This window comes from Sminthopsis crassicaudata, chromosome 4 (assembly GCF_048593235.1).
Source record: "Sminthopsis crassicaudata isolate SCR6 chromosome 4, ASM4859323v1, whole genome shotgun sequence".
In the NCBI taxonomy this organism is placed as follows: Eukaryota; Metazoa; Chordata; class Mammalia; order Dasyuromorphia; family Dasyuridae; genus Sminthopsis; species Sminthopsis crassicaudata.
The window spans coordinates 302,090,662-302,106,093 of NC_133620.1; the positions used below are offsets into that span (position 1 = coordinate 302,090,662).

Sequence of the window (15,432 nt, forward strand, 5' to 3'; positions counted from 1 at the left end):
TGGCTCTTCTGGCGCTTCCAACACTTCCTTAAATAAAAAAATATGCCAAGGCTTCCAATCCGCGTCGGTTCCACAGAAGCCTCTGGTTGAAGTTACTAGCTAGAAAAGCAAAACCGGAAACCTTCAATTCTCTTTCAAACCATAGCTCCACCGGAACTAGGTGAAGCTAACTTGTGTTTTAATAATTTAAGGTAATGGACATTTTAGTTGCACTTCATACTTAAGGGAAAAAGACTTAGAGAATGTTAAATAAATGTCACACCAGTGGGTGTCGCTGGCCAGCCTTGTCCTAAATTATTCGTATTTCCTCCTCCCTAGAGGTAGCTTTGAATAAATCCTTCTCAGTCTTCCCCTATTCTCTGGACTAGATGGGATTTGCCGGGACAGGGGAGCGGAATATCGACTATGCAGTCCCAGTTCCTTCTTAACGTGGCCACCCAAACTATTTGCATATTTTTCGGAAATCCCAGGTGAGACTCCAGTTATCTTTTGGCACAAAGATTAGGATGAGACAAATCACTTTTAGAACTAAGAGGGAATGAGTTTTCCGTTTTAACCGCAAATCCCAGGTCAATTTATATAAAGGGTGGAATATATTATATTTAATTTATATATAGGTGGAATTTATATATATATAAAAATATATATAAGTGGAATTATATATATATATATATGTATATATATATATATATTATAATTTATATATAAGTGGAATTTGATTTAGGATAACATCTCTTAGAAGGACAATATTTTAATATAGTTTTATTAATTGTGTGTGTTATTAGAGTCTATAAGTATTCACTATGTATACTGTCTTGGCGAGAAAAGTGAGAAAACTGATGAACATAAAAAATCTAAATAGAAAGAGGTGAATGGAATGAGTGCTGATATTTTTGTAACTTCAAATTTAAAACATATGGAGAAATGAATTTACCTGATGATTTTCGTCCTGTAAATAATTCCCATATCTCTTCTCCAAAAAGCCCTCTACTATTGTGAATTGTTAGGTTTCTCTCCTCTAGGCTCCTGCTAATGACTGACTGCTAACAGCATCGCCTTTCTAGGTTATTCTCAATGAACACCAGGCCTGGAATCAGGAAGAGCTGTGTTAGACTCTGGTTCAGGCACTGTGTTACCCTAGGCAAGTCACTTAACCCTATTTGCCTCAGTTTCCTTAACTGTAAAATGAGCTGAAGAAGGAATTGGCAAACCACACAAGTAACTTTGTCAAGAAAACTCTAACAGATTCCAAAAGAATTCAATCGAAATGATTGAACAGAATCAACTATTTACATTCATACAATTAGCCTAAGACATTTATATTTGAAAGACAAATACCTATTAATGATAAGATAGGAGGTAAAAGACATTCAAAGTCAAAGAAGAGGAAGGGACACTTTTAGAAAAGTTACAAAGCTGAAATCCACAGACTTTGGCACTAATTAGATACGGGAGGAATCCAAAGTGACTTTCTAGGTTGCTTATGATGTTACTCTCAGCAGTACCAGGGAAGTAGTAAGAATTTGAACTAGGATAATGACATTCTGAATGGAAAACTTTTGTCCCTCTACTTTTTAAATAGCTAGGGTAGTCTCCTAAAATTTCCAGTGACTTATGTAAAGCATCTTTGCCCATAACTGTTTTTTCCTCCCTTCTTATTTCCTTCTGTCCAAATCTTACTCATCCTTAAAGATCCAACTTAAGTCCTCTTTTTTCCTCAAAGCCTTTCTTGGCTTCTCCAACTCATGCTAATTTCTCCATTTTCTGAAATCTTACCAATGTAATATAGCTTTTAGGAGAGATAGCAATAATTTTAAGGTCCCCTGACCTTAGGGTGTTATGCCACAGTCTCCTTGAATTGTCCTACTTCCATTGTTCTGCCCCAATTCCCCTGGTTGCAATACCACCTCTCCCTCCTAATCATCAGGATGTTTGATAAAGAGAAAGATCTTCTGTCTTAGACATCATGACCCTAGACCTTTCCTACAGAATGTCCAGTGCCTCCCTTATTCTGTCATTGTTCTTCTTGTTCCCAACTTATCTATCCCATTCTATCATCCCAACTTGATCAGAATGTCTGGTGCCTCTCCCATTCTGTCATTGTTCTTCTTAATCATAAATACCCTATAAAGAATCTGGATTCTTGGAGACAAGATTCCAATCCAGTCAATTAATTAAGCTCTCCAATAAATAAGATATTATAATTCTCTAATCTCTATCCTACCTCAGTTTCTCCTGCATTACAAGGGAGCTTCTGTTCTAATAATGTGACAGTGATTCTAAATCTTCTGACTTTGGAATCTCATCCTGAGGCCTCTGATCTAAGAATTCTATTCTGTTCTGTAAATGATTATAAAACTCCTCTGGCCTAAGAATATAATAATATTTCTTTCCTTAGACTTTAGGAATCCTGAGACTATTGTTCTAACAATCTGTCAATGATTTCAAGTCTTTTGGCCTTAGAATAGTCCTATAAACATCACTGTCTGTTGATCAGTGATAGCCAATTTTTTGAGACCACTCCTTGGTTCTACCCCTAGCCCATGAAATTAGCATATCTATAACATGAAGGGCTAGATAAATGTGTCTCCTTGCTTCAGATTCCTTGATAAATTCTCTTGGAATTTTGATTAGCATTACAATTACAATAAGCTTTGCACCTCGACTTGGATATAGGTTTGGTCTGTGACCCTCAACCTTTTGGGGTCCCTTCCCAATCTCAATATTACATGATGTATCTGACAATTATTACAGGATTGAATAGTGATTAACATTATTAATTTGATTGGCTACCTATTTAATAGTAATAAACTCATACCTTCAGTTTTGATTTTCTGATTATTCCTGTTTTCCAAAAATTAGCTTCTCTTCTAGCTCTTTGCCTGTACCTTCCTTGCTATGCCCCAGAAAAATAAGTATGTGCATCTTCTTCTAGCTGCTGCCTAGTCTGTCTCTGTAACATGCCCTCCTGGCAGTTACTATTACCAGTCTGTCCTAGGCCCAACAGAGTACCTTTGACCACTGACCTTTGCAGTGTCAACTCTACCCGGCTCGCCTCCTCTGAGGCTTTTGAAGGTCTCTGGCCACAATCTCTTGAATCTATAGTTTAATAACCAGTAGCGAGCTCAAGAATAGCCAAGTGTAAACTTAAAGCCTTTATTATACCTACTCACATAATGCCCTGGCTTGTTAACTCCTTAATGAACACCTGGTCTGAAGACCCACGTGTTCACTACCAAACTCCTTACCTCTCTCCGCTATCCATCAGCTTGGCTCAGCTACCCCAGGTTAGGGAGCCAGGTTAAAGAGAGAGAGTTGCTGCCTACAGTAGGCTTATAAAGGGCCTGTGACCTCACACACACAGCCAACCAGCGAGAGCCGTCAACCATTACGAAGCTATCTCAATATGGACAGGATCCCACCCAAAGGGCAGTCCTATATCCACAGAGATTACTTCTGGGTCATTCAATCTCCTGTTGCTCTGTGGCCGCCCATTTAAAGGATCCTTAAGTGTCTCCCTTGATGAGATTGCATTTCAGAGATAATGTGAAAGAACAAGGTTATGTTGTAAAATAGCTATAAAGTATAGTTAAGGTCCCAAGATCTCATTATCTTTTAGCTTGTGCAAGATTCACCTTGACACTAATCTCAGTAAAAAATCCCAGCTCTAATTTTTCAGCCAGTCCCTGAGATTGCACTTTTGTAGAAGTAGTGAGTTGGGACTGAGGAAAGACCAAGTTGGGCAAATATCAGTCACTCCATTTTTGATATTGTTGAGGTGTGAGAATTGAGGATCGAGAGATCCCCTAATAGCAATGGGGTCCCCCTTGGAGAGTTGCAGGCTTTGCAAAAGAATTCACAAACCCGAATGAATACAGGCTTGAGGTTTATGGCAAGAATGGGTTTATTTATGCTAAGAATACAGCTTTCTTAGTAGCAAAATCCTGTTAGGACTTCTTCAAAGGTTTGCACTGAGAAAGACCCAGCGGGCTAAGAGTCCAGAAGGGCATTAGCAAAGATTCCAGGTCTTTTATTAGCCTTCTGTGATTTGAGGCTGAGGTTAGAGACTGGGGAGATTAAAGGCTAATTTTCAATTCAATAGAGGGCAGTGATTATGATTCAGGCCAAGATCTCCAATTGAATGAGATTACTTACCTGGGAGTTTCCCTTATTGAACAGAAGAAGGGTGCACCCCTCCTGGAGGCCTGGAGGGTTTGAGACCCAGGACCTCCCAAAGATTCCTTTCCAACCCTCCCCCCCAAATATTCCTTACTGACCCTTCCCCCAAAGATTAAAGGGGATATGGTTTACATCAGTATTAATGAGCAGGTTTCAGGGATAGGAGAAATAGAATTTCTTTCTGATCCACTGTGTTCTTCAGTCCATATTTCTACCTTTGTTAATCTCTACAAGGAATTTATAGCACTTTTTTATTCAATATGATCATTGACTAGGTGGTCTGTCCGACTCAAAAACTCAAACACACACACACACACACACACATCCAGAATTTCAACATTGAAAGGAAAACTATAAAATCTAATTCACATTTGATAAAGAGTACCCTTTACAATCAATATGACTGGCAAATGATTACTGGACACCATTAGTATGAAGCCCATTATTTTCTAGGGAAGCCCATTCCACTTTTCAGCAATTCTTTTTTTTTAATTACAGCTTTTAAATTTTCAAAACATATGTGTGGATAATTTTCAGCTTGACCCTTGCAAAACTTTGTGTTTCAAATTTTCCCTCCCTTCCCCCCATCCCTTCTCTAGATAGCAAGTAATCTATGTTAAACATGTTTAAAATATATATATGATAAATCCAATATATGTATACATATTTATACAATTATCATGCTGCACAAGAAAAATCAGATCAAAAAGGAAAAAAAGTGAGAAAGAAAACAAAAGGTAAGCAAACTACAAAAAGAGTGAAAATGCTATGTTGTGATCCATACTCAGTTCCCACAGTCCTCTCTTTGGATGTAGATGGCTCTCTTCATCACAAGATCATTGGAACTAGCCTCAGTCATCTGATTGTTGAAAAGAGCCATGTCCATCAGCATTGAACTTTGTATAATCTTGATGCCATGTACAATGATCTCCTGATTCTGCTCATTTTTACTTAGTATCAGTTCATGTAAGTCTCTCCAGGCCTCTCTGAAATCATCCTGTTGATCATTTCTTTAGAACGGTAATATTCCATATTCCATAACATTCACATACCATAATATATTCAGCCATTCTTCAAACTCAGTTTCCAGTTTCTTGCCACTGCAAAAAGGGCTGTCACAAACATTTTTGCATATGTGGGACCCTTTCTCTCCTTTAAGATCTCTTTGGGATATAAGCTCAGTAGAAACACTACTGGGATCAAAGGGTTTTGGAGTGACAGAACCCACAAATATTTGGAATACAACAAATTTCCAGAAGAAAATACTTTGGAAGAACTTCAGAAAGTCAATTTGGCAGGGGGAGAGGCTGCAGAGCCCAGGGCAAGAAGTTAGGGCAGACAAAAAGTTATCAAACTGTGCATACCCTTTGATCCAGCAGTGCTACTATGAATGGATGCCCATCAATTGGAGAATGGTTGGGTAAATTGTGGTATATGAATGTTATGGAATATTATTGCTCTGTAAGAAATGACCAGCAGGATGACCAGGCTTGGAAAGACTTACATGAACTGATGCTGAGTGAAATGAGAAGAACCAGATGATCATTATACACTTCAACAACAATATTGTATGAGGATGTATTCTGATGGAAGTGGATATCTTCAACATAGAGAAGATCTAATTCAGTTCCAGTTGATCAATGATGGACAGAATCAGCTACACCCAGAGAAGGAACACTGGGAAATGAGTGTAAACTGTTTGCACCTTTGTTTTTCTTCCCAGGTTATTTTTACCTTCTGAATCCAACTCTTCCTGTGCAACAAGAAATTCGGTTCTGCATACATATATTGTATCTAGAATATACTATAACATATTTAACATGTATGGCATTGCCTGCCATCTGGGGAGGGGAAGGAGGGAAGGAGGGGAAAATTCGGAACAGAAGTGAGTGCAAGGGATAATGTTGTAAAAAATTATCCATGCATATGTACTGTCAAAAAATGTTATAATTATAAAATTAATTAAAAAAAAAAAAAGAAGAAGAAGTTAGGGCAGGGAGCCAGAACTTTGTAGCATCAGAGCACCAGGGAATCTACTGTGAGGCTCTTAGGCTACTCTGTCCTACTTGCAAGCAGATTTGCTGCAAGACAAGCAAAAGCAAGTACAAATAAATTGTGAGCCACTGAGCCCCAGAAGAATGGGGGACCTGATTACCAGAAGTCAGACAGCATTACTGGTTCCAGGGTAAACTAAAACAGCTGTCACCCTTTGGCCTTAAAAGCAGACTTCAACCTTTTGAAAAAAATGAGCAAAAAAGCAAAAATAACTGACCATAGACAGCTTTTATGGAGAAAGAGAAAAAACAGATCTCAAACCATGAGGATCCTAAAGGCAAGTCAACTCCAGAAGAAGACCCAAAGGGAGATATGTGTTGATCCCCATTTCACAAAGCTCTTTTGGAAGAATTCAAAAAGGATCTTAAAAGAGAGAAGAAAAATGGGGAAGGGAAATGAGATCTTTGCAAGAGGATATGGAAAAGGAAAACCAGAAATTATTTGAAGAAAACTCCTTAAAAAATACACTTGATGAAATAGAAAAAGCATATAATCCCTTACAAAATAGACATGAAAAAGAAACCAATTCATTGAAAAACAAAATCTATGAAATGGAAAAAAAAAATGCAATGAATGAAATACTTCATATAAAAATTCAATTGGCCAAGCAAAAGGAGATAAAAAAAGGCTAACTGAAGAAAATAATTCACTAAAATTTCGAATTCAACAAATGGAAGTGAATGATCCAAATTGCTCTCCACAATTCTTGGATCAGTTCACAACTCCACTAACAATATATTAGTGTTGGAGTTTTCCCAAATATCCAACATTTGTCATTATCTTTTCCTGTCATCATTGCCAATCTGAGAGGTGAGTAGTAGTAAGACAACCTCAGAGTTGTTTTTAATTTGCATTTCTTTGATCAATAATTGATTTAGAGAACCTTTTCATGTGACTAGAAATGGTTTCAATTTTTCTTTTAATCTGAAAATTGCCTGTTCATATCCTTTGACCATTTATCAATTGGAGAATGGCTTGAATTCTTATAAATTTGAATCAATTCTCTATCAGTGGTCCTCAAACTTTTTAAATAGGGGGTCAGTTTACTGTCCCTCAGACTGTTGGAGGGCTGGACTATAGTAAAAACAAAAACTTACACTCTGTCTCCGCCCCTTGGCCCATTTGCCATAATCTGGCGGACTGCATAAATGTTGTTGTACAAACCCTTTTTAACTTAATACAATCAAAATTTTTTATTTTTTATTCAATAATGTACTTCAATTTTTCTTTGGTCACAGATCTGAGAAGTAAACTATCGTTTGTTCTTCTGATATGCTTATAATATAACTCTTTATGTCTAGATTATGAACCCATTTTGGCCTTATCTTGATATGCGGTGTTAGGTATGAGGTCAATGCCTAGTTTTTGCCATATTAATTTCCCATTTTCCCAGGAATTTTTGTCAAATGGTGAGTTACTATCCCCAAATCTAGGGTCTTTGGGTTTGTCAAATATTAGATTACTATAGTCATTGACTATTTTGTCCTGTAAAACTAACCTATTCTACTGATCAACTACTCTATTTATTAGCTAGTACCAAATGGTTTTGATGACCACTGCTTTATAATATAGTTTTAGGTCTGGCACAACTAGGCAACCTTCATTTGCATTTTTTTTCATTAATTCCCTTGAAATTCTTGACTTTTTGTTCTTCCAGATGAACTGTTATTATTTTTTCTAGATCTATAAAATAATTTCTTGGGAGTTTGAATGGTATGGCATTAAATAAATAGATTAATTTAGGTAGTATTGTGATTTTTATTCTATTTGCTTGGCCTATCTGTGAGCACTTGATATTTTCCCAATTGATTAGACCTGATTTTATTTGTGTGGAAAGTGTTTTGTTGTTATGTTCATATAATTTCTTGATTTTGCCTTGACAGACTCCCAAATATTTTATATTATTGAGATTTATTTTAAATGGAATTTCTCTTTGTATTTCTTGTTGCTGGGCTATGTTGGTAATATATGAAAATGCTGATTTATTTTATATCTTGCAACTTTGCTAAAGTTGGGAATTGTTTCTAGTAATTTTTTGGTTGATTTCCTAGGTATTTCCTAAGCATACCATCATATCATCTGCAAAAAGTGATAATTTTGTTTCTTCATAACCTACTCTAATATCTTTAATCTTTTTCTTCTCAAGCAATTCTTCAATGGTGATCAATCATCTATTTGAAATAAGACACAAATAAAACAGTTAAAGCTTATGTAATAATGAAATATAAGTTGCATACATGTGAGTAAAAACAACTGAAGTATTAACAATTGAAGGGGACCAGGAAAACTTTAGATATGCTACTGAATTCATACTAAAATTTGGGAAAAAAATATAAATTCAAGCTACAGGGATTTTTTAAACCATTTTTCATCAAAGAATCCAGCATAAGAATGAATACAGAGAGTCTTGGAGAGACTTACATGAACTGATGCGTGCTAATGCCAGGTCCAGATAGTGGTAAAAGATGAGAATCTCAGCAGGTAAGAAATATAACAATGTACTGCTCCTCATAGACTGTTTGTACTCTTCCTTCCCTCCCTTATTGCTTTATGTCACATAACCCCAAGAGTTTCTCAACAATTGTCATTATGTTTCTGGACTCTCCCCTTTCTCTATTTTATAACCTTGTTTTTTTTGGGGGGGGTGGATCTTTTTCTCTTTCACAGCCTGGTTTCATCTAATTGTTCATTACCCTTAGAGGTGCTTCCTCATTCTAGTTCCAAATTCAGCAGTTGGGACTTAATGGAGAGAATAACACTATTATTGTCTTCTATTAATTGATTAACAATTATTTTAACACTAACATTAATAATGTACTTTATGCAAGCTGTTATGTCAGTGCTATGAGGGATTCATTCCAAATCTACAGAATTTCAGGCAGCAGCAATTGATCTAGGTGAAGCAAGCATTTTACAAGGTTAGAAGCATGAGTCAGTCACAAATAATATTTGGAGAGTTACAATCATTTCTAGTTCCAGCTTTATGCACTTGCTTCACAATTGCAATAGACTGCTATACTCTGCACTCAGATGATTGCAATAGACTCCTAATTGGTCTTCCTCAGTCTAGTATTTCTTCTTCCCTACCTATCCTCCACACAACTGCTAAATTGATTTTCCTAAAGCACAAGTCTGACTTAATCACTTCCCTGTGGAAAAAATTTCAGCGAAACCAAGAAAACTTAGGTTTGGCATTTAGGGCTTTGAAGTCTTTGTCTAGGCAGGCCTCTTAAAGAACGCAATTTTTTGCAGGGAATTTCATGTTTCACGATATTCCTGGAATAGTTAAATCTGGTGTCCCTTCTTTTTGTGTGATTAGGTTGTGTGGTGGATACCCTGGCCCTAGAGACAGAAAGATCTGGGTTCAAGTCTATTCTCAGACATTTACTAACTGAGACTTTGGGCAAGATACTTAAAGTGTTTTTATCTCAGTTCTTTTATCTGTAAAAGAAAGAGGATAATTCCAGGATAGTGAGAATAAAATGAAATATTGATTGTGACATGAGTAATACAGATACTAGATGATGGTAGGCGTCAAAAGTTGGGGATAGGTCTTGTGAAGAATTCATTAGCTGACAGGCTAAATTCTGAAAGGGACTTAGTTGTAATGGGCCAGAACTCTGGAGAAGGATCCTTACAAGGTATTAACTCAGTGGAATTGATGAGTCAGTGGTTATCTAGTTTAGCATAGTGATTAATAGTTCTCTAGTTCAAATAATGGTTACCTAGTGATATAATGATTGGCTTATACTTAGCATATTGCATATATACTGGGACAAACTCAGCCAGAAAAGGGTTCAGAGACAGACTCGGAGAAGACAGAGGATGGAGGCTGGAGCTCAAGGTCTCAGAGCCAAGGAGAGACATTCACTCCATCTCACACCACCGTGGTGGCTGGCCTGTCCTCCTGCATTTCCTCCACTGAGACCAAGGCCAGTCTGGAGGGCCTCCAGAAAGCTAGCCTGGGCCCCAGGCAAGAAGACAATAAAGAATTTGGACTTTATCCCTGGCTATTCTCTTGGTGATTACTCAGCTGAAATGAAGGCTGGTCCAAAAAGACCTCCAGAAAACCAATGAGAACACTACACTTAGTATCCTAAGTATTCATAAGTAGAAGTGTGGTTGAGAAGCATAGTGGACTTAGGGGAGATACTACTTGGAATGGAGAAGGAGTAAGGAGAAAGACACCACTAGACAGAATGCTTGGAGGATTGATTCAAAGAAGGGCAGGAGCCATGGGGTGGCTCATGAGTAGATTTTTTAGGGAAAATTTAATTTTAGGGTCATGACTGGGATTTTTGATAAGGCTTGGCAAGGTGAGACTGCTTGAGATCCCTACAGAGCATGGATCTCAAGGGTGTGACAACTTGAATTTCTTACTGGGATGACCTCCCCAGAGGGTGGGACCACTGAGCTAAACTGATCTCTATCAGAGCCTTCTCCCGGCATGTCTCCAGGATTAATTTTTATCTGTTCCTTTGCTTAACTATATACAACATTGAAGACCTCTTCAAAAGTAAAATGCTCAACCCAATGCCTGGCACATAGGAAGGGCTAGCATAAGCATTTTCCTATGAATGCCTAATCCTGAAAGAGATTGTTGGCCAGAAGTCTCTAGAATTTCCAAAGAAATTGACTTGATTGGGGGTAACTAGGTGGCGCAGTGGATAGAGCACCAGCCTTGAATTCAGGAGGACCCGAGTTCAAATCTGGTCTCAGACACTTAACACTTCCTGGCTGTGTGACCCTGGACAAGTCACTTAACCCCAGCCTCAGAAAAAAAAAGAAAAAAGAAAAAAGAAATTGACTTGATGTTGAAAAAGGGGAAATCACCCAGCCTGCAGCTGGAATCCATGACCCAGAGATTAATAATCTCATGCCACATAGAGACTGAGCCAATTTAGGAGATGACAGGGATCTTCCTCTGCTTCTTGGTTAAAGACATTATTATATGGGGTTTCATCACTTTGAGTTCTAATACTTCACTAGGGAACCAAAAGCTCCCTTGTCTTTTGGGGTTCATGCAACAGGATCCTGGAACCCAGAAGAATCCAATGAGTTGGCCAGAAATTAAGTGGTTTCCCACACTGCAGCTTTGGGAAAGAGGTGGGCATACTGGTGACTTTCAAGGGCTCACAAGATTTTCAGGATTCAGACTCCTAGAGGCTGGAGAAATTGTAATAATTTGAGAAAATAGCCAGATCAAAGTGCCTTGGCCACCTCTCGGTCAGAAAGGGGGGGGGGGAGGAAGAGGAGATGAAAAAAGAGGGGGGGAAAGATAGAGGGAGAAAACAGAGAAGGAGAGGACAGGGGAATGAGGAAGGGAAAAGAGAGGAGTAATTTTCCAATGGGTAAGGAAATGATGGAGTACAGCTTCTAAGGGAAATATAGTAGTAATCCTAAAATCCCTTGGCCTTAGTTCTAACAATGTCTATCAATGATTCTAAAATCTCCTGGTCTTAAGAATATAATAATATAGTTCCAGTCTGTTGGTCAGTGATAACCAAGTTCCTGAGACAATAGTGAATATACTACCCCTCAAATCTACATGTAAGCTATAAAATTAGCAAATAAGTAACATGAAATTCTCGTCTCTCTAACTTTTCCTATACATTTGTTTTCTTGCTCTTGGTTCTTCACTAAATCTTTTAGGAACTTAGCCTTCAATTGGCATCACAATTGTGGTGTCTTTCCCTTTTTCCTTCCCTTTCCCCCATACTACATGCGGTTTCTCCTAACTCCACAATATTTTCCTCCTGATAGCTAACTAACTCTTTTAGGATTATAAGTAAGTCTCTTTCAGGTTTTAGTCTGCCAGCTAAGGGCATGCCCCAATCTCATGGGGTGTTCCCTTTCTACTGGGAAATTGTGAGTTCCATTGTGGAACTTGTCTGTCATATGCTTTCCCACTCTATTCATATCTACCATTTCCAGTGTCAATTTGTTAGGTTAAGATTTATGATTTGCTCCTAAGGGTTGGTTTGCTCCCACAACAAGACCTAAGATTCCAGGTTGTATGAAAATGTTTAATAACAATGAACTATTTTTAAAAAGGAAAATAGGAACTGACAGTGTAGTTCTTTCAGCAAAAGCACTTAATGCATCCTATGATTAACATAATATAATAATGTACAATACAAAGAGATAGACATCCTGATTCAGGGAAGCACCAACATTGCAAACCTCAGGCTAGGGAATTCCGAATCACACCCCTGCAAAGCCTGACTGGGAGGATCCCAGGCAGAGCATCCTCTCCATGGGTGAGATTCCAATTTGGGTATTGATCTATCATGACTTAAATAACTCAGGGAACAAATGTGACTAAATGCCAGCAATACTAACTTCATTTTCTTGAGTGAATCCAGAAGGGAGACCTTCTGTGAGTCAGTCAGAGTCTGACAAGAGTGAAGTTTTACTCCTGGAGTGGTTAGTTCCAATACATAGATAACATGTCCTTGGTAGAGTTGACCAGAATTCACCCAGGATGGTGTTCTTTAAACTACATTTGTTCCAGGGTTATTCAGCAGCTGCAAAACAGGGGTGAATAATAGTTCACTGTACTGTAATTCCCTCCATGGAGGGAAACTTGAGGGCCAAGGCCTACAGAATCGTATCCTTATATCTACATCTTTCACTGTTGTATCCTTTCATTTTATGTTACCTTTTTCTCTTTTGCCAGAGAATGGCCATTATAAATTCTTCACATGACGAATCCCAACTTTTCGTGTCTGCCATCATTTGGTGACAAACATCACACCATAGATTACATCAGGAAGAGATGGAAAGGAGAAATTTTTGTTAATTGGAAATTAAATAAAAAGCACTCTCTCCCTCTACCCTCCTTTTCTCACCCTTCCTCCTCCTTCCCTTTTTTCTTCCCTTCTTCCCTTCTTCCTTTCCTCCTTCCTCCCTCTCTCCCTCTCTCTTTGTCATTGTCTCTGTCTGTCTCTCTCTCTTTGACTCTCTGTATCTCTGTCTCTCTCTTTTTTGTTTTTCTCCCTCTGTCTCCCTCCCTTCTTCTCTCCCTCCGCATCTCTTTCTGGGATGGGAGAGTGGATTGGGGAATGGAGGTGGGTTAGGGTCAATGGAGGAAAATCAGGAAAGGTGAAAATAGAGAAGCTCTATAGACGGAAAATAGTAGCCACATGGGGAATACAAAAAGTTGCTTCTCCTGCTTTTTAAGGACTGCTTGTTCTCTTCTTTGGAGTTTGGATGTTTAGTAGCTGTATTTCTCAGGTCTGGTCATTACCTTCTCTAGCTTCCCCTTTCACATATTTTTCAATTAATGAATATCTCTCCATCTTATTTTTCCCTTCCCATTGAAAAAGAAAAAGAAAAGACTTTGTAACAAATTTTGATACCTAAGTCTATTCTGGAATTTAAAAACAAGAAAATAAATTTTGTCCTTTTCCAGACAACTGAATGAACAAGGGAAAGATGTAATATTGTTCTAAGAATTAAGACAAAAAAGTCTCCATATATTAGAGTGGGATTTACCATTATATTACATATAAGCAGAATATGAGGAGAAACTATGTGTTTTATTTTCCCCAGAGTTCCCATTAAATAGAAATGCCTGGCTGCCTGGCAATGAAGCACAAAATAAAGAAGGGTGGTAACTGCCTGTTATGGTTAACAGTCAGTATCATCATCATCATTATTATTGTCATGGCCATAGTTATTGCTGTCCTCTTCCTCATGTTATTATGTTTACTTAATAATGATTGCTCTTTTGTCTTTGTTTTAAAAATAATATATTTTGTTTTATATAATCTTCCAAATACATTTCTGTTACCTTTCTTGTAACAAAGAATTTGAAAAAGAAAAAAAAAAGCAGGCCTGGAAAACTGACATATATATATATATATATATATATATATATATATATATGAAAGGTATATTTTTTCAATTTTCTTCTTGGTCACTAAAATAAAAATGTGTTCAGCATCCTTTTTATTATTTTTTCCCCATTTGTGTTGTTCTCTAAATATAATTGATAATTCTAAATTTTTAAAAATCTGATTTTATTTTATTTTTTCATTTAAATTTTTAAATTATCATATCTTTTTATTTACAAAACATATGCATAGGTAATTTTTTCAGGATTGATCCTTTACAAAACCTTCTGTTCCAAATTTTCCCCTCCTTCCGCCTCTCCTTCTCCTAGATGGCAGGTAGTCCAATACATGTTAAATATGTTCAATTATATGTTTAATCCAATATATATATATAATGATCTCCTGGTTCTGTTCATTTCACTTAGCATCAGTTCATGTAAGTCTCTCCAGGCCTCTCTGAAATCATCCTCTTGGTTATTTCTTACAGAACAATAATATTCCATAACATTCATATATCATAATTTATTTCAGCCATTCTCCAATTGATGGTCATTCATTCAGTTTCTAGACACATTTCCAGTTTCTAGACACTATGAAAGGGGCTGCCATAAACATTTTTGCAAATGTGGGTCCCTTTCCTTCCTTTAAGATCTTTTTGGAATATAATCCCAGTAGTAACACTGCTGGGTCAAAGGGTACGCATAATTTGATAACTTTTTGGGCATAGTTCCAAATTGCTCTCCAGAAATGGTTGGATTCATTCACAGTTCCATCAACAATGCATCAGTGTCCCAATTTTCCCACATCCCCTCCAACATTTATAATTATCTTTTCCTGTTATCTTAGCCAATCTGACAGGTGTGTAGTGGTATCTCAGAGTTGTCTTAATTTGCATTTCTCTGATTAATAGTCATTTGAAGCAACTTTTCATATAACTGGAAATAGTTTCAATTTCTTCATCTGAAAATTGTCTATTCATATCCTTTGACCACTTATCAATTGGAGAATGGCTTGATTTCTTATAAATTTGAGTCAATTTTCTATATATTTTGGAAATGAGGCCTTTATCAGAACCTTTGAATGTAAAAATGTTTTCCCAGTTTATTGCTTCCCTTATAATCTTATCTGTATTAGTTTTGTTTGTACAAAACTTTTTTAACTTAATGTAATCAAAATTATCTTTTTATGATCAATAATGATCTCTAATTCTTCTTTGGTCATAAATACTTTCTTTCTCCACAGGTCTGAGAGGTAAACTATCTTATGTTCTTCTAATTTATTTATAATTTCATTCTTTATGTCTAGTTCATGAACCCATTTTGATCATATCTTAGTATATGGTGTTAAATGTGGGTCAATG

At 37.1% G+C, this 15,432-nt stretch overlaps 1 long non-coding RNA gene across 1 annotated transcript in view; it reads left to right on the forward strand.

Annotated features, from left to right (window-relative positions):
• The first annotated feature begins 351 nt into the window (after positions 1-351).
• The window catches only part of LOC141566874 (uncharacterized), a 31,154-nt gene continuing 16,073 nt past the window's right edge, over positions 352-15,432 (forward strand). The window contains exon 1 of the long non-coding RNA XR_012489400.1: positions 352-470. This is a non-coding gene — a long non-coding RNA (uncharacterized LOC141566874). The remainder of the gene's footprint in view (positions 471-15,432) is intronic.